The sequence below is a fragment of the Chiloscyllium plagiosum genome, unplaced genomic scaffold (assembly GCF_037043375.1).
Source record: "Chiloscyllium plagiosum isolate Xiang-an unplaced genomic scaffold, Cpla_swu_hap1 HiC_scaffold_1, whole genome shotgun sequence".
Taxonomy (NCBI): domain Eukaryota; kingdom Metazoa; phylum Chordata; class Chondrichthyes; order Orectolobiformes; family Hemiscylliidae; genus Chiloscyllium; species Chiloscyllium plagiosum.
The window spans coordinates 152,733,989-152,760,760 of record NW_028270139.1 but is presented as its reverse complement, the minus strand read 5'-3'; the positions used below and the strand labels follow the sequence as shown (position 1 = coordinate 152,760,760).

General features: G+C 42.6%; 1 pseudogene; it reads right to left on the bottom strand.

Moving 5' to 3' along the window:
• Nucleotides 1-3,490: 3,490 nt before the first annotated feature.
• The window catches only part of LOC148152245 (uncharacterized), a 37,246-nt pseudogene continuing 13,964 nt past the window's right edge, over nucleotides 3,491-26,772 (bottom strand).

The window sequence follows — 26,772 nt, the reverse complement described above, 5'->3', positions numbered from 1 at the left end:
AGTTTGCACATTCTCCCCGTGTCTGCGTGGGTTTCCTCCAGGTGCTCCGGTTTCCTCCCACAGTCCAAAAATTTGCTGGTTAGGTGAAATGGCCATGTTAAATTGCCCGTAGTGTTAGATGAAGGGGTAAATGTAGGGGAAAGGGTCTGGGTGGGTTGCGCTTCGGCGGGTCGGTGTGGACTTGTTGGACCAAAGGGCCTGTTTCCACACTGTAAGTAATTTAATCTAATCTAAAAACACCAGAAAGATTCATACCTCTTTCACTACAAGGTCTACTGTCTACAAGATGCACTGCAGCAACTCACCAAGGCTCTTCAGACAGCACCTGTTAAACTTCCAACCAATGTCACTGATGAAGGCAAGGGCACAGATGAATGGGAATACCTCCACTTGCAAGTTCCCCTCCAAGCCACACAGCATGCTGATTTGCAATCACATTGCCAGGCCATGACTGTCGCTGGGTCAGAATCCTGAAGCACCCTTCCTAACACCAACGCTGTGAGTGTATCAAAACAAGATGGACTGTCATAATTTAAAAAGGCAGCTCGCCACCATTTTCTCAGGAGCAATTATTAATGATAGGCAACAAATGGTAGCCTAGCCAGTGATTTTCACATCTCATGCAAGTAAAAAAAAAAAACAGTTGATCTTGTTACTGTTTTATTGCTATGATTGAATTGACTGTTACCTACTCTGCAATGTAATAGTGAGTATGCATCAAATATACTGCTCAACTATGGTGTGTTTTGGAAAATCCTGTGGTGTTGAAAGATGTTATGTAATTGCAGGTTCTCTCTCTCTTCTTCCCACTCCAACCCCACCCTCTATTCACAGTAGATTGATGTATCATTTACATACTTCACATGGGAATACCTTGTGCAGCAATAACATCATCACTCTCAATTAGTATTCTCTCCCTCCAGTCACGTTCCATTATCTAATACAGTCGTGCACTTAAATTCTTTCAGTCACTTCATTCTATAATATTTTTCTACATGGCATTGCCTGATATCGCTCTTCAACATCTTTTCACTGCTTTGGATTTTCTTTGGCACATAAAACCTTTGCTTTGAAGCTCTACCACACCCTTCAATCCACCCTAACACAGAAACAGAACACCCAGCGTCACCAAAGTGCTGTGGCACAGAGGGTGACTCTTTGGCTCATCATGTCTGCGCCAGCTCTCCGAATGAGCATCATGACTTCGTGCCTTTGGCCTGCCTTTAACTTACTGGTGAGCTGCAACAAAACAGAAAATATTGAAACTACTGAGCAGTTGAGCCATATGCGCAGAAAGGCAAAGACTGAATTTCCTGAGTATTCCTAGTACTTTCTGATCTTATTTCAGGTTTCTGCTACCCACAGTATTTAGCCTTTGGATTGGAAATTAGTAGTGAGGACTGTAAGATTGTTATAGGGTCATAGAATCAGACAGCATGGAAACAGACCCTTCGGCCCAACCAGTCCATGCCAACCATAATCCCAAACTAAACTAGATCCACCTGCCTGCACTTGGCCCAAGTCCCTCCAAATCTTTGCTATTTATGAACATATCCAAATGTTGTGACTGTACCTTCATCCATCACTTCCAATGGAAGTTCATTCCACACACGAACCACTCTGAGTAGAAACATTGCCCTTCTTGACCCTTGTAAATCTTTCTCTTCTCACCTTAAAAATATGCCTCCTCGTCTTGAAATTCCCCATCCTGGGGAAAAGATGCCTGCCATTCACCTTATCTATACTCCACTGTGATTTTAACAATGACTCAGCTATCAGAGTCTGGAGACTGGAGGGCAGTGGAGCATATCAGCTTTGATGCGTTTGACTGAAATTTTAAATCAAAGAGCCAAGCTATTTCGAGAGTTAGTGTAAATTAGGTTCCTTTGCATATATTCCGCAGCATTTCAGCATGAAGTCAGTCTCCTGGGAGTTGTAGAGAACATGAAAGCCACAGGGAGTTTGTGCTGAAAACAAAAAATGCAGAGATCGAAGCAGGTCAGGCAGCATCCGTGGAGAGAAAGCAAGTTAACGTTTCAAGTCTCGATGACTCTTCATCTAGACTCAAAAGGTTAGCTTGCTCTCTCTTCATGGATGCTGCCTGACCCGCTGTGATCTCCAGCATTTTTGTATTCAGTGCAGATTCCAGCATCTGCAGTAATTTGCTCTAGCCATACAGAGTTAGCCGAGAAAGGAAAACGAGAATGATTATTTAATGGACAGTGAAAATTGAAGCTTTTCATCTTGCACCCATAAGAACTAGGATGCAAGAATAAACTTAGGGAAAAGAGACACTATTTTACACAGCATTGGAAGATGGTGCTGACTGAGTGTGCCATCAATGGCATGGAAATGTAGCAAGAGCAGTTAACTGTCAATCTTAATTCTCAGACCTGACAAGGAGATTCTCATTGATCAGGATGTTGCCATGGGAATGCAGCAGATGTTTGGCTGTCTCCATAGCCTGTTTTTAACCTATGTACAAATTCTTTTTGTCTACATAAAACAAGGCCCTGTGTCTTTTTGTATGTAATTTCTAGCACACGCAAAAACACCACACTGTTGGCTTGTCTCATGATCTTAAATTATTTTCTGATGTAACTTTTAGCACAGTCAGGATTATTTAATAAATGTTTTCCAATAGCAGAACCAAAAAACCCATCTGCTTCACTCATGAGCTTCAGGAAGGAAACTGCCATCCTCACCTGGTTTGGCCTACATATGACTCAAGACTGACAACAATGTGGTTAACCCTTAACTGGCCTCTTGGCAATTAAAGATGAACAATAAATGCTGACCTAGCCAAAGACTGTCACATGTTGTGAATGAATAAAAATGATCTAATGACAGACAGTATGTGGTTATTTTTGACTGGCACAAACTCGATGAGCTGAAGAGCCTTTTCCTGGCCTCGAGAAATCTGTGGCAAACTGTTCTGGGCTTGCAGGCATAGGCTGGTTGAGCATGATTGACAAGCTGCCTACTGCGAACAGTCAATGGCATATGTTATTAAATAAGGTCCGCCAGTCTTTAGGAAGTATGCCCTACATAACTGGCATCACACCAGTACTAAAACTCATGTACCACATTGCTCATTTGTGCAGTCAGCAAAACGGCTTGCCGGCTTGATGCCAATATCCTGTCAGTGGAGTAAGTCACTGATGGATTTCCCACACAGTAGCATCTTGCAAGTTAGCTTCTCCTGTTGCATGGATGTTGTCAGGAGTCAACTGGGACTTCATCCAAACTTCCAAACTGCACAGATAGTCGCTTAAGGCTGGAATTGAACTCGGGTCTCTGGTGCTGTGAGGCTGCAGTGCTAACCATTAAGCCATTATTTATTTTGTGACCCTCAGTCAGCAGGGACAAGTTGGACCAAAGGGCTTGTTTCCATGTTGATTCGATTTGATCTATTGTACAGTGAAAAGCTTTGTTTCGCAAGCAGTGCATGCAGATCAAAGCAAACAAGAGCAGACAGATCATAGGGTGCTCAGACAGAGCGAGGTATACACTGCACAGGAGATGTGCAAAGCAAGATCACCATTAACAAGATCAACATTATTTGAAGGTAGAGAGTCCATTCACCAATCTAATAACAGCAGGGAAGAAGCTGTTCCTGAACCTGCTGGTGCGCATGTTCAAGCTTCTGTATCTTCTGCCTGATGGAAGGGGTTGTCGGAGAGCATTACTGGGGTGGGAGGGGTCTTGGATGATGTTGGCAGCCTTTCCATAGCAATGAGAAATGTAAATGGAGGCCATGGATGGGAGGTTGGTTTCTGTGTTGGTTTGGGCTGTGCAACCTTCTGTAGTTTCTTCGGATCCTGGTCAGAGCAGTTGCCATTCCAGGCCGGTATGCACCCAGATAGCATGCTTTCTACGGTGCACCTGTAAAAGTTGGTAAGGGTCCTTATGGACATGTTGAATTTCCTGAGCCACCTGAGGAAGAAAAAGTGTTGTTGTGCCTTCTTGACCGTCGCATCTACAGGGGCGGTCCAGGACAGATTGTCAGTAATCGTCACTCCTGGGAACATGATGCTCTCAGACCTCTCCACCTCCACTCCACTGATGTAGATAGAGGTGTGTCCTCCTTTTTTTCCTGAAGTTAATGATAAGTTATTTTGTTTTGCTGAGATTGAGAGAGAGATTATTATCATTGCACCACAACACCAAGCCCTCTACCTCCTTTCTCTATTCTGACTCATTGTTGTTTGATATCTGTCCTTTCATGGCAGTGTCATCTGCAAAATTAAAGATGGTGTTCATTCAGAACTTGGCTACACTGTCGTGGGTGTACAGGGAGTAGAGGAGAATGCACCCTTGTTGGGGGGGTGGCTCCAGTGTTGAGGTGCAGTTGTATATCTTCACTGATTGTGTTGCTATATAATTCTATGACCTGCTGTTTGCTGGCAAAGACCAAAGGAAGCAGGCAGACTAATTTGTCTCATTGACCACCAATGACTGCATTAGGCATGTGCAGCCTTCACAATGCCTTGCATCCATCCTGATTTAGGCATAATCCAATTTCTGGGTGTCATTTATGGGCTTTCAGTCTTCATTTTGGGCCAGATCGGGTTGTCAAGGTCATGGTAAGACTGATGATACTCACCGCTGTTTATGGTAGAGCAAGTTCAGCTGACAGTCAAATGCCCAGTCAAGTGGCAATATTCAAAACCAGCTGAGGTGCACTGCCCACCACTGATTTCATGAATATAGTATTTCATCCAAGGTGGGCAGCTCCTAACCCAAATTGTTCGAGAAATATCTTCATGACCAGTGATAACTTTTACAATGACAGCAGCATCAGCTTGTATTATTTATACAGTACTTTTGACATAAATAAATGCCCCACAGGCACTTGACAGCAGCATTTAAAAAGGAGATATGACACCAAACCACAGAAGGCAACATTAGGTTGAAGTACTAAAAACGGTCAGAAGACAAATTTTCAAATGTGATTTAAAGGAGGGACTCAGAGAATTTGATAGTGACGTAGAGAGCAGTAAGGAGGAAATTCCAAGTCAGGGGGTGAAGCAACTGAAGTCTCAGCAGTCAACTCTAGAGTAATTTAAATCAGAATGCACAACAGACAGAAGTAGCAGAGCACAGATATCTCTGAGGGTTGTGTGGCTGGACAGGTTTACTCCGAATGGGAGAGGAAAGACCCAGAAGGGATTTGAATTGCAAAATCAAGGTGTTGCTGAATGGGAAGCCAACGTAGGTCATCGAGCACAGAGGTCTTGAGAAAGGAAAGGAATCTGCTGCAAGTTAAGATGCACACAGCAGAGTTTTAGCAAGAGGCAGATTTTTACTTAATTCATTCACAGGACAAGGGTGTCACTGGCTAAACCAACATTTATTTCTTATCCCTAATTGCCCAGAGGGCAGTTAAGAGTCAGCCACATTGCTGTGGATCTAGAGTCAGATGTAGGCCAGACCAGGTAAGGATGGCAGTTTCCTTCCCTAAAGGACATTAGTGAGCCAGATGGGTTTTTCCAACAATCACCAATGGATTCATGGTTATCACTAAATGCTTAATTCCAGATTTTTATTGAATTCAAATTCCCCCATGTGCCATGATGGGATTTGAGCCTAGGGCCACAGAACATTACCTTGTGCTTCTTAGATTAACAGATGGCAAGAATTCCAGTCGGCTGTCACCTCCCCTTATCGATGGCAATGCAGAGTGCAAAAGTCACCAATTTATCAGGAACTGAAAGCTCAGGGTTGATTTTAAATGATGGCGAGGTAAACCCTGCACAATTTCAGCCTGGCCCGATGCCAGTTCCTCGCTGTGCATCGAACCTATGTAACCAACTGCACTCAGATGTAATGCTCACATGACATCCTCTCACAACTGCCCTGCCAAGATAATCAGCCTTTAGTAAATAAATCCTTCTTGGGGCAGTTTTATAAAAATTTTCAAAAAAGCCATTGTCTAAAGCAGCACACTCCTGCCCCTCGCGGTATTTATTTCAAGTCAGCCAGTGTCTTGGAGACTGACCTTTCATTCCTTTAGACCTTAGAGCAATCTTATACAGTAGACAACCTTTACCCACTGAAGGGTTCATGCTGAAGCATACAGCAGGCACATGGAAATGCTATGTTGTTGAATATCTGTTCCTTGGGTGTGATAGTAAAGCCAAGGTTTTATCAACTGGATGGAAAAAAATAGACCCACGATATTATTTAAGGAACAAGAAGTTCTCCCAGTGTCCTGATCAACCTCCCCCCCCCCACCTCCTTAAGAGCAGTTGCTAAAATAAGACAAACTGGCTACCTCCTCTACTACCTGACTAGTGGAGGGCTTCCAACATTGTCTGGGCTTACATGAACTCCCTCCCTCTTTTTCTGTTTGTGTGAATTTACTGTGGCATCTTTCTATGGAATAATATTTACTTTTTTTAAAATCACCAATTATAACATATTTTGGAACATGCTGAAACATAAATTTTAAAATAGAGTACACTTTTTAATTTCTCTGTTTATATTGTGCATATAGAAGCCTAAATTAAAATTTCCTATTGTAAGCTTTTGGAGCAGTAATCAGGCAGTAGGACATAGTTCCCCTGTGCTCAGATGAACAAGAGCAGGAGTAGGTCATTCGGTCCATCAAGAATGCTCCATAATTCATTAAAAACAGTGGGCATGCATTTAAGGTGAGATGGGAAACGTTCAAAGGAGATGTGAGGGGCAGGGTTTTTTAACAGAAAAAGTGGAAGGTGTCTGGAATGCATTGCCAGGGGTAGATTAGATTAGGTTCCCTCCAGTGTGGAAACAGGCCCTTTGGCCCAACATGTCCACACCGATCCTCTGAAGCGTAACCCATCCAGACCCAGTCCCATACCCTATACTGATCCCTGACTAATGCACCTAACACTACGGGCAATTTAGCATGGCCAATTCACCTGGCCTGCACATCTTTGGATTGTGGGAGGAAATCGGAGCAACTAACGCAGACATGGGGAAGAATATGAAAACTCCACACAGACAGTTGCCCAAGGTGGGAATTGAACCCAGATCCCTGTGAGGCAACAGTGCTAACCACTGAGCCACTATGCCACCCCACTGCTGTAGTACTGTCGGGTTTTTTTTAAGAGATTGTTAGATAAACACATGAAATGCAAGGAATGGAGAGATATGGACCAAGGACGGGCAGAAGGGATTAGTTTAATTTGGCGTCATGTTTGGCACAACATTGTGGGCTGAATGGCCAATTCCTGTGCTGTACTGTTCTGGGTTCTAACACAGCTGATCTACTTCCCACCTAGCTCCGACAACCTTTAAGTCCTTTTATGGACAAGAATCTATCTATCTATAATTAAACAAAGAACAGTGGATGCTAGAGATCTGAAACAAACAAAAGAAGCAACTAGACACCTCTGCCATTGTGCCAAGGATTCTGCACATTTTCAACCGGGCAATCTACAGAGAAACAATTGTCTGACCAACAGAATTCATTGCCTTTTATTGCCCTTTGGACTCAACATCTACTCCTTTGATAGCACATTCCAAACCTATGGCCCACATCATATCGGAAGACAAGAGCAGCGGATACTTCGGAATACTATCACCTGCAAGTTCCCCTCCAAGCCACACACCATCCTGACTTGGAATTATGTCACTGTTCCTTCATTGTCACTGTCTCTCAGAGTTAAAGGGCAACAATTTAAGACTGAGGTAGGGAGGAATTTCCTCTCTCATAAGGTTGAGAGTCTTTGGAACCTCTTGACAGAGACAGCTGTGGGTAGAGTCCTCCGTAAGTTTAAGATGAGGTAGATTCTTGATCAGTGTGGAATCAGGGTTATGGGGAAAGGGCGGGAAAGTGATCACGAGGAATGTCAGATCAGCATTGATCTTATTGAATGGTAAAACAGGTTCGAGGGGCCGAATGATCTACTCCTATTTCTGTCACTTATGGTCTTATGGGAGATGCAGGGCTGTTTACTTTTGAAACTTCAATATTGAGTCCTGCCCAGTCTGCCTTAGCACCAGGCACCCATTACTGTCAGTCTGGGATTCCCTGTTGCGAAAGTGAGGACTGCAGATGCTGGAGATCAGAGTCTAGATTAGAGTGGTGTTGGTAAAGCACAGCAGGTCAGGTAGCCCGATTCCTGATGAAGGGCTTTTGGCCAAAATGTCAATTTTCCTGCTCCTCGGATGCTGCCTGACCTGCTGTGCTTTTCCAGCACCACTCTAATCTAGACTGGGATTCCCTGTGTCTGTTCTTAATTTACCCCATATCCTGGACCAAAAACCCAACACTGGGGTAGGCCATTTTTAAGGTTGATTTTGCAGAGTTCTCCCAACTTGACACACCCATCACCAAGACAAAAACCTAGGCCTCCCTTTATAGAAGCATAGAAATGTGGAAACTGCAAGCAGGAGCAGGCCATTCAGCCCTTCAAGCCTGCTCTTCCATTCATTATGATCCTCCAACTCTCTAGCCTGTTCCTGTTTCTCCCTCATACCTTTTGATCCTTTTAACACTGCATCTAATTCCTTCTTGTAAACATACAATGTTTTGACCTCAGCTACTTTCTGTGATAGAGAATTCTGCATATACAGATAGAACGTATTAGTAGCTTATTTTTAGCCTCAACTTACTTAACTGATTAACTAACATCGAAACACAAACTTTAACAAAAAAAAACATATGTTGCATTGAAAAACACAAACAAATAAACGTCGTATTTATTGATATTATATCTCCATGTGCTGTCATTGTTTGAGACGTTTCTGTTCTTATGGTGTCTGATGCTTTGTTTCTTTCCTCTCAATACTGTTCTACTGCCGGTTTTGATATACTGTTTAAAGATCCTTGCTTTTTCCTGACAGGATCTGCTACTGCCACCCCTAGTGCTGGTTAAATTTACTACTCCCTGGCCTGCTTTGATCTTACCTAACCCATTGTGAGCATTAAAGGCAAAGAGCAGAACCAAGCCTCAGAACCACTGGGCGATTACAGCACGGAAGAAGGCCATTTAGCCCATCATAAACATGCCAGCACTCACTCCCTTGCCTTTTGCATCCTCTGGGAGGCAATGGCTGTGTGGTATTATCTCTAGACTATTAATTGAGAAATGCAGCCAATGTTCTGGGGACCTGAGTTTGAATCCCACCACAACAGATGGTGTAATTTTAATTCAATAAAGAAACTGATATTAAGAGTCTAATTATGACCATGAAACCATTGTTGATTGTTGGAAAAAAACATCTGGTTGACTAACGTCCTTCAGGAAAGAAACTGCCATCCTCACTCGGTCTGGCCTACATGTGACTCTAGACCTGAAGCAATATGGCTGACTCTTAAGTGCCCTCAGGGCAATAGATACTGGCCAAGCCAGAGACACCCTCATCCCATGGGTGAATTTTAAATAGTGCCGAGGAAATTGTTTTGCTCTAGGTATTTTCTGATTTTCTAATGAAGCCCATGATTGAATTTGCTTTTACCACACTCCCAGGCAATACAGCACAGTTCCTAACCACATTTTTCCCTTGTACTGCCCTTTTTTCTTTACTATTGGCCCAATAATTTGAAATCCTTTTGTAATCTTAGATAAACGTATTCACTGTCCACTATATCATCATTCGCAAAGTTTCTAACGATGCCCCCTAAATTCTCATCTGAGTTATTTATCTAAATGACTAAACAAAAGTAGGCCCAGTACCAATCCTTGTGAACACTGCTGGTCACAGGTGCCCAGTCCAAAAACAACCCTCCATCACTATCCTCTGTCTCCCACTGTCAAACCAATCTTGTATCCAATTGGCAAGCTCTCCCTAAATCTCATGTGATCTAACTTCACTAATTGATCTACCTTGCGGAACCTTGTCAAAGACAAGTCACAGATGGCGTGTTCTTTAGGAATAATATTTTCAGTTTCTTCCCCTTGGGGAACTGAAAACAATAATGATAATTGTGCTGAGTGCCTGGTTCTCTACAGCTGACAGAGTCTTCAACTGCAGCCATATGTCCACAGACTATCCCTTCATGAATGTGCTAGATACACATCAACAGGAAGGAATACAGCATTCACACCATGCAGCTTGCCGATTTCATCATACTAGTGATTGCTCAATTCCTTAGCAGCTACAGCCATGCTGATATTTCAAGGGACATCAATGAACATGATCTACAACAACAATCAGCAAAATGTCCCAATGCACTTCAGCAAAGGGTAAATATGATACTGAAGTAAGAAGCTATTAGAACAGGTGTCACTGGTTGTCTTAAACAAGGAGGGAGCGATTTTGGGGTGGAGTTCTCAAACTTAGGATCTGGACAGCAGAAACCAAGGCTGTCAAAATACCAGCCAAAAGAAATTTGAGGTATGAGCTAGAGGTGAGAATTGGAACAATGAGGAATTGGCCCAGGATGAGTCAGGAACATAGGAACATGAGGAGGCCATTCAGCCCCTCAAGCCTGCTCCACTACTCAATAAGAACATGGCTGATCTGTGACCTAACTCCATATATCCGCCTTGGGCTCCAATCCCTTGATACCCTTGCTTCATAAAAGTGTGTTCACCTCAGGTTTAAATTCAACAATTGAATTCAGTAACACAATGGCAAGCGCAGATTTGGCACCATGATAAGAGACCTGCAAGAGACCTCACCTTAGAGCGTAATCGCCCGAGAGCGATCACCACAGCCATCTCCAGAAGAGGGATCCTGATACAGGCCTGTTCTGGACCGGGGAACCAATGGCAACCACCAACACGACTGACACTACAAGGCCTCAGGTACACTAGCCCATAAACTCCAACGGAGAGTAAGGAAAACCAAGTACTCACCCGATAAATCCATAGCGTGTCCTACTGCATTGGCAGACTCAACCCAGACTGAAGGCCTACTTTGTCCGAAGTCTTCATCCAGGCACCAGATACAGCAAGTGGGAATGGCTAGTTGTACTTCAAAATTGTGTTTTCCCCAGTGATGCGTGAAAACTCCTGAGACAACATACTTTTTAACCTAGCTAGCAGGGAGGGGAATGTAGGTAGTGACAGTGCAGTGACCCATTAGGTAGAAAGTCTGATTTAAATGTCTGTGATTAAAACTACAGTTTAGCTTCCGATAGTGTCTTAGCCTCTATATAACTTCATAGTGTATTTAATTATTGTCCCAATTGTGTTAATTTTGCTGCTTTGTTGCATTTCTTGTATTATACTTACCTTTTTGTATTTAAATAAACAAAGAGATTCTGTTGCCCTGAACCACCTGTCCACTGCCTTCTTCATTTCACATTCCCTAAATAAGTCCAGTGTCAGAACCAGTGATCTGAGGTGATTGGAACCAAATAAAAATCATCAAATTGCTGATTGCAAATCAGGATCCACACAAAGTGATGAGAAAGTTTTAAAAGAAATGCCTTCTGGGATGTCAAGTTTATTTTCCACATTTGTGGCTGTTGGTTTTAGTGAACGTTGTCAGGGTTGTCACACAGGATCCATCAGAATGATTGCATCTTGTTCCACATGCCTGGATAATTCTCACAATGTGTTACATTGTGGTCCATTAAGGATCTCAGGGTTTATGTGGTGCGCTGCATTTAGAATTTGACTTGTAAAGACACCTCCTCACAGAGTACTGAAACAAGGTGATCTGGATTCTGATTTAGATCAGAGTGGTGCTGGAAAAGCACAGCAGGTCAGGCAGCATCCGAGGAGCAGGAAAATTGACATTACGGGCAAAAGCCCTTCACCAGGAACACATTTAAAGGACACAGCACCTGTTTTAAATGACTGCCACATGTCCCAAATTTGTGTGTGATGTTTTTCAATTTTTGGCCATCCCCAAATTTGTTGCATCTGCAAAATTCAGAAAACAAAGTCTAAGACCTACCTTCACATCCACCTGTAGAGAAACCTGAGGGGAGATTAGAGTCATAGAGGCAGACAACACAAAAACCGACCCTTCGGTCCAATCCGTCCATGACTACCATGTCTCCCCAAATTAAATTAGTCCCACTTGCCTGCGTTTGGCCTATTTTCCTCTAAACCATTCCTAATCAGGTACCTGCCGAAATATGTTTTAAATGTTGTAATTGTACCTGCATCTACCACTTCCTCTGGTAGTTCATTCCATATACCAACCACCCTTTGTGGAAAAGTTGCGCCTCAGGTCCCTCTTAAATCTTTCTCCTCTGACCTTAAAATATGTCCCCTAGTTTCTCACGTTAAGGAGAAGACATTTGCTCTTCACCTTGTCTGTGCTTCTCATGATTTTATAAACCTCTATAAGGTCTGCTCTCAACCTCCTACGCTCCACTGGAAAAGGTCTCAGCATATCCAGCTTCTCCTGATAAATCAGACCCTCGAGCCCTGGTGACATCCTTGTATATCTTTTCTGAACCCTGTCCAATTTAGTAATATCCTTCCTAAAACAGGGCTACCGGGACTGTACATAGTACTCCAAAAGTGGTCTCAACAAACTCAATGTGACATCTCAACTCCTATAGTCAATGGTCTGAGCAATGAAGACAAGAGTGCTAAATGCCTTCTTAACCACCCTGTCTACGTATAATGCAACTTTCAAGGAACTATGCACCTGAACCCGCAACTTTCTCTGTTCGACTAGACTACCAAGGGTCCCACCACTAATTGTATAAGTTCTGCCCTTGTTCGCTTTACCAAAAATCCAATATCTCACATTTATCCAAATTAAACTTGATCTGCCACTCTTCAGTCCATTGGCCCAACTGATCAAGATCTCTTTGTAATCTCAGGTAACCTTCTTCACTGTCGACTATAATACCAACTTTTGCATCATCCACAAACTTACTCACCATGCTTCCTAAATTCTTATCAAGTTGTTTATATAAATGACAAACAAAAGTGGACCGAGCACTGATCCCTATGGGATATCCTGGCTACAGGTCTCCAGTCCAAAAAACAATCCTCCACAACCACCCTCTGTCTGTTACCATCAAGCCAATTTTGAATCCAATTAATAAGCTCTGCCTAAATCACATGCCATATAACTTTACTGACCAGTCTAACATGCTGGATTCACAAAAGAATGCAGGGAGGTGATGATGCATTGGTAACGTCAATATGCTAGCAATCAAGTAGGCTCTGGTTAATATTATCTGGGAGAAAGTGAGCACTACAGATGCATATCGGGCATAAATTCTTCATCAGGAATATCTCATGCTCGAAACATCGACTCTCCTGCTCCTCAGATGCTGCCTGTCCAGCTGTGCTTTTCCAGCACCACACTTTTTGACTCTAGGCCCTGGTTAATGTTCTATGGGTACGAGTTCAAATCCAAATGTCACAGATGGTGAAATTTGAATTCAATACAAAATTAAAAATGGAATAAAATGATGATTATAAATATCCCAATGTAGTTTGTGCATGTCCTTCAGGGAAAGAAATCTGCTGTCATTGCCTGGTCTAGCCAAAAGTTGATTCCAGATCCAAAGTAATGTGTTTGGCTCTCACTCCAGTAAGAGATGGGCAATAAATGGTGGCCTAACCAGTGATGCACACATCTCATACATGAACAAAAAAATGATCCAAGCCAACAGACCTCACAAGGGCTGTATGGTATGTCTCAGACCATCAAGCTTTGAATCTTGTGAAGATTAATTATCAGTTTTGCTTTACCTTGTGGCATATTATCTCAATGTCAGAATTGATTTCTTCTTATTTTGTTCATTATCAATCACTGTGTGACAGGAAACATTGTACAAATAAACAAAAAAACTGGTCTACTGAGGCTGGCCAAGTATTCTAATAGTGGGCGGAAATTCTTCTCTTATCGGTTAAGGTACAATCGGTTCCAGCAGACAGCATTGTTGATGTGGGTTGAATGGTATTTGAACTGCGCTTGAGCCATTGCTGCCTGCACTATATTCAATCCCAGCTGGATTAAATGCGTCTAGTTCTGGGCACCGTGCTATTGGAAGGATATGAAAGGTATAGACGAGGTTTATTTGGATGGTTACAGGGATTACAGTCACGTGGATAGATCAGGAGATGCTACAGTTATTGTCCTTGGAGCAGAGAAGTTGAAGAGGAAAAAGGACTGAAAGACTCTGTGGATGTTGGAAATCAGAAAATTGCTGGAAAAACTAACAGGCCTGTCAGCATCTGTGGAGAGGAAGCTGAGTTAATGTTTCAGTCGAGTTCTTCAGGTTCCTAAGAATAGTCACTGGACCCAAAACGTTAGCTCTGATTTCTCTCCACAGATGCTGCTGGACCTGCTGAGTTTCTCCAGCAATTTCTGCTTTTGAAAGTTGAGAACAAATTTGTTAGAATTGTTTAAAAGGTCAAAGGGTTTCTAAAGAGTTAGCGGTAACTCTCGAATGGCTGAAGAGAAAATCAACTTAAAGTTATCAGTAAAAGAATCAAAGGTGATGGTGTGAAAAGCTCTAAAAAATTACAAATGGTTAGGATCTGGAATTCTTTTCATGAAAAGGCCCTAGCTATGGATTTAATAGTGGATTCCAAGAGAGAATTGGAAGGATTAGCTGAAAGAGAAACACAGTCCAGATACAGGGAAAGAGTGAAGGGAATAGGACTTAATAAAATACAGCAGCAAGTGCTGGAGAAACTCAGCCTCTGTGGAGAGAGAAATCGAGTTAATGTTTCAAATTCAGTGATTCATGTTCAGAATTGAGGAGAGAGGTGGAGACGGTTTTGTGCAGTTGAGGAAGGGGAAGGAGAATGAGGAAGTAGAACAAAAGTTTGCCTGGATTAGAGAGTAGATGTCATGGAACAAAAGCCAAAGTGTGATAAATCCGCTGGAGATCTGAAATAAAAACAGAAACTCAGCTGGTCTGGCAACATCTGTGAAAAGAGAAACAGAGTTAATATTTTGAGTCTGATAAGGCTTTCCTTCTGAACTGTTCTTAAGAAGACCCGGGTTCTGAAGAGGGCTCATGCAAGAAATGAGGGTTGCAGTAAAGAAGCAAAGCATGGTCCACAGTGTGTGTGAAAATGGCAGAGGAATGAACATCTCTGAACAAAAACAAAACTGAATAAAACCAAAACTGGCACTTGGTGAAAGATAATCAAAATAGAGAACTGAGTTCATGTTTTGAAATTGGTGGGCATAAGAATTAGAAGCAAGCGTAGGCCACTAGGCCCCTCAAGGCTGCTCTCCCATTCAATATGATCAGTTTTATGAAGAAGTTCTACCAATATAGCAAAGTAGACATTTAGAAGTCTATTGAGATGTCATGTTACAGCTGTACAGGATACTCATAAGGCCGCATTAGTAATATTGTGTAAAATTCTGGTCGCCCTGCTAGAGGACAGGTGTTAAACTAAAAAAGGTGCAGAAAATGTTTACAAGGATTTGCCAGACTGGAGGGTTTGAATTAGGAGGAGAGACTAGATAGGCTGGGACCTCACAGAAAGACAAGATGGTTAAGAAGGCATTTAACACATTTGCCTTCATTGCTCAAAACTTTGATTATAAGGAGTGGGACGTCATGTTGAGGTTGTACAGGATGTTGGTGAGGCCTCTTCTGGAGGACTGTGTCCAGTTCTGGTCACCCTGCGACAGGAAGGATATTGTTAAGTTGGAGAGGGTTCAGAAGACATTTATCAGGATGTTGCTGGGAGTGGAAGTTAAGAGTCATAAGGAGGGCTTGGATAGGTTGGGACGTTTTTCACTGGAGTATAAGAGGTTGAGGGGTGTCATTTTGGAGGTTTATAAAATCATGAGGGGTATAGATAAGGTGAATGGCAGGTCTTTTCCCTTGGGTAGGGGATTTCAAGACTAGAGGACATACTTTTAAGGTGGAGGAGAAAGATTTTAAAAAGACATTTTTACATAGAGGGTGGTTCATGTGTTCAATGAACTTCTAGAAGAAATGGTGGATGAGGGAATGGCTACAACATTTAAAAGCCATCTAGATAAGTACATGAATACAAAATGTTTGGAAGGATATTGGCTAAACGCAGGCAGGTGGGAACTCGTTTAGTTTGGGTATATCATCAGCATGGACTGGTTGGACTGAGGGGTCTGTTTTCATGCTGTACAAGTCTATCACTCTATCCTTCTTGAAACTAAAAATAACAAAGATAGGACAGACATACCTTACATTAATGCAACACCTTTCCTTCCCATTTGAAGATCCCTTAGAGTTTCACAGTCAGTGGCGTACTGTCAAAGTGCTGTCGCTGGGCATGTGCAGTCAATTTGCATGCAGCATTGGGGCAACTGAACTTATAATAGGGGGGCACTTGCAAGGTAATATGTCACTGCAATACTAATCAAGAGCTTGAGGCTCATGTTCTGGGAAGATGGATTAAAATTCCACCAGGGCATATGGTAAAATGTACATACAACAGAACCTGGAATTAAAATAAGAACAAATCTAATGGTGACCATGGAATTTTATAGTGGTCTGAATGACATTGAGTTTGACAAGAAAAGTGGAGGTGTTGTGTGAGAAGTCCAGTGAGGCCTATATCGACACCTTGCTGCCACTTTTAACTTTATCCTGGGGAGAGATTCTCACTCGGGAGCTGTGAGTTGCCTCTTAAGAAGGATTATTGCTTGTTAATGAACTTATAAACTGCACACCTCAACTCATTAGCATGCAACCTCTCCCATCCTACCAGCTGCCATGAATAAACTCAAGATTGTCTCTCAGCAATCTGTTCAGAGATGTTATTCCACACCTCTGGTGCCAGATGGTGAGAGTTCGCTACATGTAAAGGAAAGAACGAGTACTTAGGGACAGAGCAGAAGCAGGGTATTGAGTTGGATGATTGATCATATTGAATGATGAAGCAGACTTAAAGGGCTGAATGGACTACTCCTGCTGGTATATTCTATGTTTCTATGTTGTCAACTTGCCATTGGCTGTGAGGAGCATCTGTGTTGATGACCATCAAACAGACTGTCAGGAGCACGATCCACAGGCACCAGCAATACACACCCCTCATTCATGGTTACTGGCATCTGATATTTGTTAGCCCCCCCCAGGACCCTCATACCACTTCCCCAATCCACTTGCCTTTATAAAGCACTGGCCTTCTTTGCAGGGTGCAACAGCAATTCTCATTGAAAGGCTGCTGCAAGGACACTGGCTTTCTTTCTTGTCTGGTGGTTCTAGTTACGAGGAGAGGTTGGATAAACTCAGACTGTTTTCACTGGAAAGATGGAAGCTGAAGAGCAACCTGATAGAGGACCACAAAGTTATGAGAGGCATAGATTGGTGGTGGTTGCCTTTCCAGAGTGGAAAGGTCAATTGCAAGAGGGCACAGGTTTAAGGTGATGGGAAAAGTGCAGGGAAAATCTTTCAGACAGAGAGTGGTGGGTGCCTGGAACGCACTGCCAGTGAAGGCTGGTGGAAGCAGACACATTAGCAACATTTAAGGCATATTTTGATAGACACATGAACAGAAGGCGGCAAAGGGATAGAAATTGTGTGGGGGCAATAAGAAGTGAGTCTAAATAAGGACTAGGAATCAACACAGGCTTGGTGTGCCATAGGGCATGTTCCTGTGCTGTATTTTATTGTATTGAATGGTGGAGTAGGCTTGAGGGGCTGAATGACCCTGTCCTGCTCCTCATTTTGTATGCTGACAAAAACTTAGACAAGCCAGTGAACCTAAAGACATTTTTTGAAATTCATTTTTACTAAGTTAAAATCTAATTACTCATACAGTGGAGTTGATAGTGGTTTTTGTGATAACCCTGTTTTCAGTTACATGATTAAAATTTCTCTGAGTTGCCACCCTTAAAAAAACAAAGGAATCTTTTTTTCAGAAAACCGAAAGGCTGGTGGATGCTGGAAATCAGAAATGAAAACAGAAATTGCTGGAAAACCTCAGCAGATCTTGTAGCATCTGTGGGGACAAAGCAGAGTTAACGTTTCAGGTCCGATGACTCTTCACCAGAATAGTTAGCAGCTTGGAAAAGGTTGGTATTTGTGCAGAAGATGGGATGGGGTGAGTGGGAAGAATGAACGATAGATGGCGATGGAGCCCAAAAGAGAGAGAACAACAGTTGGATAGATAAAAGGAGTGGGTAAGGGTTAGACTAGGACAAGGAATAGCTGCTAATGGGGTATATTAGTAGCTGACAGTGGGTTTTGTGTGGTAGCAGCCCATGTGATGATAAGTGTGGGTGTTGAGGTGAGGACATGGCAGAAGGTGCCTAAAACCCTAAAATGGTTGAACTTGATATTGAGTCCAGAAGGGTGTAGGGTTCCCATGTGGAAAATGAGATGCTGGAGAGGGGTCAAGTGTGTGCTGTGGATCTCAGGATGTGGTGAGAACAGCTTATCTGAGGAACATTGAACGTTGTGGAGATATCTGTGATCTTGGGGTAACCCTGAGTAAAATTTCCTTTGCTGAAAACCAGCAATCTTTAGCCTGATTGTGTTGGGTTATTTTACACTTGGTGATAGGTCAATGAATTTGAGCTGAATATAAATTAATTCAGAAAATTGACAGTAATGTGGAATGCAATTTGAGGCAGGAAAAGTGTTTCACCCACAGAGGTGAATCTAACCCTTTATGACTCCAAATAGTTTGCGTCCCAACAACAACATGCATTTGCATAGCGTCTTTAACATAGCAAAGCATCCCAAGGTTCTACAGAGGAATTTTATCAGACAACATTTGATACTAATTATTAAATATGAGGATAGATAAGCAGACCTTGGTCAAAGTTGCCAGATTTAAAGAGGGGCTAAGAGTGGAAAAAAGGGAGTCTAAGATATTTTGTTAATTCATTCATGGGACAAGGGCTGGGCCAGCATTTATTGTCCATCCCTAATTGCCCAGAAGGTAGTTAAGATCAACTATGCTGCTGTGGGTCTGGAGTCACGTGTAGGCCAGACCAGGTAAGGGTTTCCTTCACTAAGGGACATTAGTGAATTAGATGTTTTGTGTCTTATAGATAAGTGTTTCCAACAATCAACAATGGATTCATCGTCATCATTAGACTCTTTATTCCAGATATTTACTGACTCCAAATTCCACCATCTGCCATGACAGGATTCAAACCCAGCTCCCCAGAACATTACCTGGGTCTCTGGAATAACAGTCCAGTGATAATACCAAGGTGCCAGTGCCTCCCCAGCTTGGAACCTAAGTTGAGCATCCGAAGCCAAAGATTGTCAATGGTGGAGCAAAGGAGTTGAAGGATTCATAAGAGTACAGAACTCCTTTCAATCATTGGCCTAAGTTTTCATTTTGAGCAGCTGAGCACAACAGTAATTCAGTTTTCAGGGACAGGAACTTGATGTGCACGTGTGTGCATGCACTTCAGGCAGTATCTAGGCATGGCAGCATACTACACTGGAGACTGGCACCTGTCCACTATTGTTCCAAAGCATTTTGCAAATCAGTCAGACTTCAGCATAATTAAAGCTTATTTCCTTATCTGGCTATTCCAGCACACTTCATAGAGTTCCAGACAGGTCAATAATGCTTTTGAAACAAATACATCAATCAATCTTTCACACACAGCCAAGATTACACAATAAGTCTTAAAGAATGAAATTCAAATAAAGAATGTTGGTAAGTAGAGAGCAACATATGAGTTGACAAAAGGAAAAGTCAATCCTGGCCCCTGTAGTTTGAAGAATGAGCAGTTTTCTCCATTTCAACAAAATCAAAAGACGGATCTCATTTACATTTGTAGGATCGCACTGTGCACAAAATGGCTGCCAAAATGGACTATAGTACAGTTATGGCTGCAGCTCAGAATAATCTGCTGTTTCTGAAATGTGGTGAAATTGCAGTACCTTATTGTCACATTCCGAGATGCCTTGGCTCACTTTTAAGGACAGGGTTAAAAGTCATACTGGACTGAAAACGTTTCTGTTTCTCTCTCTTCAGATGTTGTCAGACCTGCTGAGTTTCTCGGATTAGTGGTGCTGGAAGAGCACAGCAGTTCAGGCAGCATCCAACTGCTCCTCGGATGCTGCCTGAACTGCTGTGCTCTTCCAGCACCACTAATCCAGAATCCGGTTTCCAGCATCTGCAGTCATTGTTTTTACCCTGCTGAGTTTCTCCAACATTCTCTGTGTTGGTTTCAGATTTCCAGCATCCACAACATTTATGTTTCAATTCGGATTGTTAACATACCAACCGAAAGCAGTTTTCCCAGAGAATGATTGTTGGAAAGTTTGGTTTCTTACTTATTTTATAGCATTATGTGAGGCTAAATTGCATTGATTAAATAAAATTAAATGTTCACAGCTGATTTTTTTGTCTGTTTACTTTTTTTCTAATTCATTCACAGGATGTGGGCATCAATATCTGAAACAAATAATCAGGTTATCAATGCATTGTTGTTAGTGTGACTTTGCTATAAACAAATTGATTGTTGGAATTTGCAGGCCTGTATCGCTTTTACCGTAATAAAACATCTTAATGCATTTACAAAAGCGTAATTAAATATTTATCACTAAGACACATGAAGAGGTGTTAAAACAGGTGAGAAAATGTTTAGTTAACTGGAAAGATCTTAAATAACATCTTCAACGAAGAGATAAAATTAGAGAGCTTGAGGGAGGCTATTCTAGAGCTTACCCAAAGGCAAAATACTGAGGTTGCTGGAAATCTAAAACAAACACAGAGACTGAGTTTGCACGTTATCGCCCTGTCTGCGTGGGTTTACTCCGGGTGCTCCGGTTTCCTCCCACAATCCAAAGATGTGCAGGTTAGGTGAATTGACCATGCTAAATTGCCCATAGTGTTAGGTGCATTAGTCAGGGGGAGATGGGTCTGGGTGGTTGTAAGCTCGTTGATCAGATAACATTTTACGGAGCAGTAATCAATTCCCACATACTTTGTTTCACAAGGTGCATTTCTGAAGGGGCTTTCAGTTGCAACGTTCATGACCATGACATTCATGTCTTCACACGTCTCTGAACATGTCACTGGCAAATTCCCCTCCATCTGGGGAACCCAGCCATCTGAAAAAAAATCCTGTCCCAAATTTTATTAAGGGGATACCATGATGTCCTGACTGAATTTTGAAAAGCAAACATAAAGTGATTTTCCAAAAATAGCTGCCTTATCGTGTTCACATGTCAGGTTTTATTTGTGCATTAAGTTACTTAACGATAGCAAAGCAATTTAGTAGAGACTGTATCAGTGCTTATAGCACAGCTCATTCCAGCTGTCGTACATGGAATTGTCGTCTCTCATTACCTCAACATACTCTCGTCACTAACTCTATATCAAATATTTTTATATTCCATAAGCTGGTGTCACACTTCATTACTTAATGAATTAAGATAAGATTTGAACAACTATTCCTTACACTCTTAAAGTGTAAACATAGAAACATAAAATAATGGAAAGTAGGGGCAGGAGTAGGTCAAGGCTGCTCTACCGTTCAATATGATCATGGCTTATCCTTAGCTTAATAGCATATTCCTGTTTTCTCTTTATACAACTTTAAGCCTTTAAAGTCGAAAACTGTCTTTATCTCTTTCTTGACTACATTCAGCAACTCGGCCTTCACAGCCTTCCGTGGTAAAGAATTCCACTGGTTCACTTCATTTGAGTGAATAGATCTTTCATTATCTCAAAGCCAAATGGTCTACCTTTTATCCGAAGACAGTGACTCTGGTCGTGAACGTCTCACACAGGGAAAACAGCCTCCCTGCACCGAGTGTCTCTCACCCTGTTAGAATTTTGTAGACTTCAATCTGACAGAAGAATGGAGGGGAGGCTAAATACTAGTGAACGCGTAGGAACAGGAGTAGCTAGGACACAGTGAGGACTGCAGATGCTGGAGAGTCAAAGTTAGTAACGGTGGAGGAGGATGAGCAAGAGAGTCGACGTTTCGGTCAGGACCCATCTTCAGGACTGAGGAGAGGGAAGAAGGTTGAGAGATAAATAGGGAAAGGGAGGGCGCAACTAGGGGAAAGGTAGGCATTAGTTTGGCGAAGCTAGGAGGTGGTAGTGATAGGGTGGAGCAGATAGATGGGAAGAAAGCTGGATAGATAGGTCAGGTCAAGAGGACAAATCTGATTCGGAGGGTTGGATCTGGGATAGTTTGGGGGAGGGGAGATTTGGAAAGTGGAAATGTTCATGTCGTGTGGTTGTAGGAGCTAAGGATCCGGAGGGAGAACCGCTCTGGATTTGCTGTAGGTAGCGGTAGGTCCTGGTTTGTTCCAAATTGAAATGGTTATTCGGCCCCTCAAGCTTATTCCATCATTCAGTGAGAGCATGGCTGTGACCTAACTTTGGCCCATATCCCTTAATACTTTTGTTTAACAAATAAAAATCTATCTCAGATTTAAAATGAACAACTAATCAATAATATTATTGTTGTTTGTGGAAGATAGTTCCAAACCTCTATCACCCTTTGTGTGTAGAAGTGTTTCCCAATATCTCTGCTGAATGATCTGGCCCTAATTTTTCGAATATCCAACCAGTTGAAATAGTATCTTTATCTTCCCTGTTTTTCCTGTTAACATCTTGGAGACTTTGATCAGATCACCCGTTAAACTTCTAAATTCTACCGAAAAAAGGCTTAATTTGTATAATCTCTCCCCATAACGTAATCCCTGAAGTCCAGGTATCATTCTCTGCAAGACAAAAGTGAGGACTGCAGATGTTGGAAACCAGAGTTGGGATTAGAGTGGTGCTAGAAAAGCACAGCAGGTCAGGCAGCATCCGAGGAGCAAGATCGCGGATGCTGCCTGACCTGCTGTGCGTTTCCAGCACCACTCTAATCATTCTCTGCAAACCAATACATCCTTCCTTCCTTTCTGCTCACAGTACTCAGTACAAACTCAGTCAAACTGATCTCTCTTCATAAAACAGTCCTCCCATCCCATGTCAGCTTAGTGACCCTTCACTGCACTCCTGAAGTATGTAATAAATGTTCCTTGAGTGTTGCTGGAATTTATTCGGCTATTATCACTCTTCCTTCACTGTCATTGGTTTGAAATCCAGGAACTCCCTTCTATCAGCATTGTGGGCATTCCAACAGTCTAAGAACTATGGCGGTTCAAGAAAGCAGTTCACCCTTGCCTTCTCCTGGGTACCTAGTGATGGATAATTGCTATGACTGTGATGGAAGAGACACATTAATATTAAGTCCACCAGTCACAGGATAAGTGCTGATTCAATTAACAAAATGGCTGATTGCCTCTCTTTTGTACTACTATCCAGAATAAAAGAAATCTCCACCAAGCTTCATTAATGAGTGGAAATAATCCATTGATTATAAACAAAAATTATTCTTAAAACAAGTGGAAATCATTGGAATTAAAATTATATCCCTTTAATCTCATACAGACACACACACACTTACAATACAAAAAGATAAGTTACTGCAGAGTTTTTTTTTAAAGCAAAAAGAGAAATAGGTTTGTGTCTTTGGGACTTGGACACAGCAAAAGCAAATTGAAATAAATGCAGGTATTTGGAAATTCTCTCAGGTTTCTTTGATTTCTACTGAGAAACAGGATTTCAGAAAAGAGGCTGGCAGCTTCTAGGGTGTCCTCTTTACTCTAGCCTCCAGATCTACAAAAAGAAATGCTCAGACCAGAAATGATCATCAGGCAACTTTTGGCACAAAGGCACATTAATCCTTTCAAAGGTAGATTTTTCCAGTCATTAAGCAATAAACCCCATCTCTTACCTCCTTAAAAGCTTTGCTTTTTCTCCAATGTCTCTGATATCCAGAAAACAACAAGTATACACCAGCACACATTAAACCACTAGCTTCATTTCCAAGGAATCACATGGGTAAAAACCCTTTTCAATTTAAATAATGTCCAAATAGTTCAAAATCTTCCAGTGTTTTTCCAGATCAATATTAATTACAAAAACGTATTCCCAACATGGCCTGGTGGCTCAGTGGTTAGCACTGCTGCCTCACAGCACCAGGGACCTGGGTTGGATTCCAGCCTTAGGAGGTGACTATCTGCGTGGAGTAATGGGGGAGGCCAAGGATGGTTATGTAGGAAAGGGAGTGGGAAGGGGAATTGAAATGGACGGTGACTGGGAAGTCCGGTCAGCCCTTGCAGACCAGGCTGAGATGCTCAGTGAACTGTTCCCTAAGTTTACATTCAGTCTCCCCAATGTAGAGAAGACCATATCGGGAGCACTGATGCAGTAAACTAGGTTGGAAGAGATGCAGGTGAACCCCTGTCTAACCTGGAAGGAGTGTTTGGGGCCCTGGATGGAGGTGAACGGGGTGGTGTACCAGTTGCAGGGTGGGGGGGTGGATTGGTGGGAAGAGTGGCGTGAACCAAGGACTGTCGAAGGGAACAGTCCTTGCGGAAGGCAGAGAAAGGTGGGGAGGGGAAGGTGTTCTTGGTGGTGGGGGTCTAGTTGGAGTTGGCAGAAGTGTTTAAGGATGATATGTTGGATGCGGACACTGATTGGGTGGTAGGTGAGGACAAGGGAGATACTATCTTTATTGCGTTGGGAGGGGTGGGTTTAGGGCAGTGGAATGGGGAATGGAGAAGGTGCAGTGGATGGCTGTCTGAATGACAGAGGAAGGAAAAGCATGTTGTTCAAAATAGGTGGACATCTGGGATGCTTGCGAGTGAAATGTCTCCTTGTTCAAGCAGATGTGGCGGAGGTGAAAGAATTGACAGAATAAGATATAGTTCCTGCAAGATACTGACTGGGAGGAGGTGTAGTCCAGGTAGTTATGTGAGTATGTTGCTGGAGATGGAAATGGTGAGGTCCAGAAAGGGGAAGGAGGTGTCCAAGATGGACCAAGTAAATTTGAGGGCGGGGTGAAGTCAATGAACTGCTCCGTTCAGCCCAGGTGCAGGATGTTGCATCGATGCAGTCATTGATGTAATGACAGAAGAGTTGGGGCACAATGCCTGTGTAGGTACTGAAGAGGGACTGTTTGATGTACCCAACAAAGAAACAGGCGTAGCTTGAGCCCATCCGGGTGCCCATGACCATCCCTTTGATTTGGAGGAAATGGGAGGAGTTAAAGGAAAATTTGTTGAGGGTGAGGACCAGTTCGGCGAGGCGGAGGACGGTATTGGTGGAGGGGGACTGGATGGGTCTATTGGAGAGGAAGAAGCAGAGGGCCTGGAGGCCATCCTTATAGGGTATGGACATGTATGAGGATTGCACACTCAGAGTGAAGATAAAACATTGGGGGCCAGGGAAATGGAAGTTGCTGAAGAGATGGAGGACGTGGTTGGTGTCGTGGATGTAGGTAGGAAGTGCCTGAACCAAGGGGGAGAGGATGGAGTCGAGGTAGGATGAGATGAGTTCAGTGGGGCAGGAGCATGCTGAGACGGTGGGTCGGCCAGGGTAGTTGCACTTGTCGATCTTGGGTAGCAGGAAGAACCAGTCAATGCGGGGCTGGGGGACTATAAGTTTTGAGGCAGTGGAGGGGAGATCACTAGAGGCAGTGAGGGCACGGACAGCGTGAGTGATTTTGACCTGATGGGTCGCGGTGGGTTGTGGGCAAGTGCGAGTTAAGATGTGGTGTTGGAGGGGCCCTTACAGACATGAATATAGTAGTCAAGGGTTTTTAACTTAAGGTCAGAGCATTGGGAATGTCATCAAGCAGATTTAAGTTCACTAAAGGGCAATTTGAAGGACTTAGAAGACAGAAAATGACAGAAGAGGAAGGTTAGAAGAATAGAGACAGAATTGTAGTTTGATTTATCGATGTGGCTTTATCATATTTACCACAGTTCAAGGCATTGTTGACTTTGGGGAAAGCTATTCAAATTATGGAAGCTAAAAATTTCATAGACAAATCTTGAGAGGAGAATTACAAATTTACTACAGAATTCATCCACTTTACAATAAGCAAAGACTCTTCAGACATACATGACAAGACAACAACATAAAGGATAGGCCAAACACCAGAGTCAGTGTCAGTGCTGTGCCCAGCAATGACAAAGCCTGTTGCATCTGTAAATCTACAGGTCACTTCCAGAAGATGTGCAGAAATAGAATGCGGTTTACAAGCAGAAAAGATCAAAATGCTTACACACACAAAGAGGTTAAAGAGATAGAACCTCCTCCACTAGGAAAAATGCCTGAAGCTTTCCTATAGGAAATTAGTGATTTAACTGACGTATTTATATCAATGAATATCACACTAAGCTTTAGCTTGAATAAGAAACAAGTGTCACAGACCTGACAAAGCAAGTTCCATGCTTGAAAAAGTAGAACTTACAGCCTACAAAGATGTAACTGTATAGTCCACGTGGAGGAACTCCCACGGTTCAGGGTATGCTGTAAGTAACACTACAACACAGAGAGTGCAAGAACTTGAAAACATCTACAATGTTGACAATCAACACTTCTTATTTTTCAGCCTTTATGCACATCTTGACCCCAACATCTCTGCAGTAGCAGAAGGTGTTTGACTGTTTCCAAGAAACAAACAGTTGTTGAACAACCAGTAAAGGGGGAACCAGGAGAATATTTTCTGATGAAGGGTCACTGGACTCACAATGTTGATCTCTGTTTTCTCTCTACAGATGCAGCCAGACCTGCTGTGGTTTCTCCAGCATTTTCTGCTTTTGTAAGAAGTGTTGGTTATCAAATTGCAGACATTTTCAACTTCCTTGTATTCTTGATTTGTGGCATCCAGTTCTTTGCGTTCATTACAGTAGAAGATGTTGTTGGACTTTCTAGACTTAAGGCAGAATCCAGAAAGAAGAAATCATCTATTAAGATTATGTATGTTGTCAAAAGAGAATTGTCATAGAGTCGTAGAGATGTACAGCACGGAAACAGACTCTTTAGTCCAACCCGTCCATGCCAACCAGATATCCCAACCCAATCTAGTCCCACTTGCCAGCACCCGGCCCATATCCCTCCAAATCCTTTCTCTTCA